The sequence below is a fragment of the Malania oleifera genome, chromosome 6 (genome assembly GCF_029873635.1).
Source record: "Malania oleifera isolate guangnan ecotype guangnan chromosome 6, ASM2987363v1, whole genome shotgun sequence".
Lineage (NCBI taxonomy): Eukaryota > Viridiplantae > Streptophyta > Magnoliopsida > Santalales > Ximeniaceae > Malania > Malania oleifera.
In genome coordinates, this window is record NC_080422.1 from 82,773,855 (window position 1) to 82,776,073 (window position 2,219).

At 36.1% G+C, this 2,219-nt stretch overlaps 1 pseudogene; it reads left to right on the forward strand.

Moving 5' to 3' along the window:
* The first annotated feature begins 314 nt into the window (after positions 1 to 314).
* On the forward strand, positions 315 to 736 carry LOC131157963 (large ribosomal subunit protein uL14x/uL14z/uL14y-like; annotated as a pseudogene).
* Positions 737 to 2,219: the final 1,483 nt, after the last annotated feature.

Genomic DNA, 2,219 nt, shown 5'->3' on the forward strand with positions numbered 1-2,219 from the left:
GACAACTGCCTGAGTTCGAGCAGGCGATGCTAGAAGGGGTGAGAAAACGGTCGGTTCGGTGAAATTTGGTTAATTAACCGAATTAACCAAAAATTTTGGTTAATCATTTCCATTAACCGAACCGACCGAATAAGGAGTATTACTCGAACCTCACCTGATCAAATTACCTGTTCAGGTAATTCGGTTAACTGAATTTAACCGAAATTATTTAAAACTAATTATTAAAAATAGAATTTTGGTGAAACTTAATTATTTAACATATATTAATTTATATTTTAAATTTGCCGTTGTCTGTGTTTTGCCTGCAGGCCACAATGTCGAAGCAAGGTCATGGAGGGTCGGCTGGAAACAAGTTCAAAATGTCGCTAGGTCTGCCAGTCGCAACGACTGTGAGCTGTGCGGACAACACTGGCGCTAAAAATCTCTACATTATTTCAGTGAAGGGGATCAAGGGCCGATTGAATCGGTTGCCTTCAGCTTGTGTTTGGGACATGGTGATGGCTTCTATGAAGAAAGGGAAGCCTAATCTCCGCAAGAAGGTCATGCCCACAGTCATTGTTCGCCAGCGCAAGCCATGGCGCTAAAAGAATGGCATCTATTGTACTTTGAAGATAATGCGGGTGTTATCGTGAATCCTAAAGAAGAAATGAAAGGTTCTACCATAACTGGTCCAATTAGTAAGGAGTGTGCTGATTTATGGCCACTGATTGCTAGTGCCGCCAATGCAATTGTCTAAGGGTAGTAGGTACAGTATGCACATATAAATTATAGGTCACCAATGATGAGAATTTCAGGGTAACATGTTCAGGCATTTGGATATGGCAGGCTTCAACTTTTGTTTGAGTGTGTTGGTCTTGATTTTATTTTCTTTGATCATGGCTGCGATTAGACTTTTGGAACCATTTCAAATATTTAAAAATTGTTGTAAACAAAAAAATCGGTTACTCAATTAACCAAATTTATATTTCCTGTTCACCGAACCAAAAACCGATTCACTGAATTTTGGGGAAGCTTAATCGAACCGAGCGAACCCATTTTTTTACATGAACCGAACTGACCAATTTCAGTTGGTTAAATCGATTAATTCGGGTTTTCCCGAATTATGCTCACCCCTAACTGCCAGTGTTCTGTGTTGTAAGTTTCTTCTATGACAGACGACTGCCACTCGAACATTAGCTTAAAAACTTCCAATGAGAAGATTTTTTAAATGGATTTTTTGGCACTACTATTTTGAAAAACTTGAGGATTACTTTAAGGAAACTTGGGGAACAAGGAATTACTCCTAAACTTCTATAAATAGCCCCAAACTTCAAATATTTTATTCACGAAGAAATTTCCAGCAATCAAAGTTCTCTAAAAAGCTCTCAAACTCTCATGTGTTCATTCAACTTCAAATACTGAATTGTTGTTGATTCAAGCTTTAAAATAAAGCTTTGAAAGTTTGAATCTTTCAATACTTGAAAGATATTTGGTGATCTAAATTCAGTATTGAGCTTTAAATCCTTTTATATTTGATTTACTTTGAAGTATACTTGTGCTGAATGTTGTACTAACCTACTCTGTTGTGAAAGTATTTTCTTGTACACAAAATCTTCTCTATCTTGGTTCTTGTTTATAAACGATTCAAGGTTGTAGAATCGTTGGACCAAACGAGGGAATATCGTTTGTAGAGGCAAACTCTAGCCTAATTGTTCCACCCATCAACGAATCTAAACTAGTGAATCCTTTGGTGGTTTGCCAAAAGCGAGGAAGTAGGCTGGGTATAAGCCGAACCTCGTAAAACCTTGTGTCTTTCTTCTCTTCCTTACTCTTTATTTTTCAGCAATACTTACAACCTGTGTGTATACTTTAAATTGTTAATCCTGAGTGTATGGTTGTTAAATAGACCGGAGGATAATTTGTTTTGGCTTGATCAACATTGATTGTGGAAACAGAAAGGGACTACGTTGGTTGATCATCCTAAACTTATTAATTGAAAAATTTGTTTAAAAACTAAACACTAAGAAGAATTGTAAGTTTGGAATAAATACAGGGCTTACATAAATTCAATGTGCTTTACAATTTAATACAGGGCTATTGATACAAAGATCAAGATTTTGATTATCTTGTTGATTGGTTGTGGTTGAATTGATTTTGTATTTACTTGTTGTGATTGTTGAAAAACAAAGTTTTAAAATTGAAATATTTTTAAAAATTCAATTCACCCCCCCCCCCTCTTG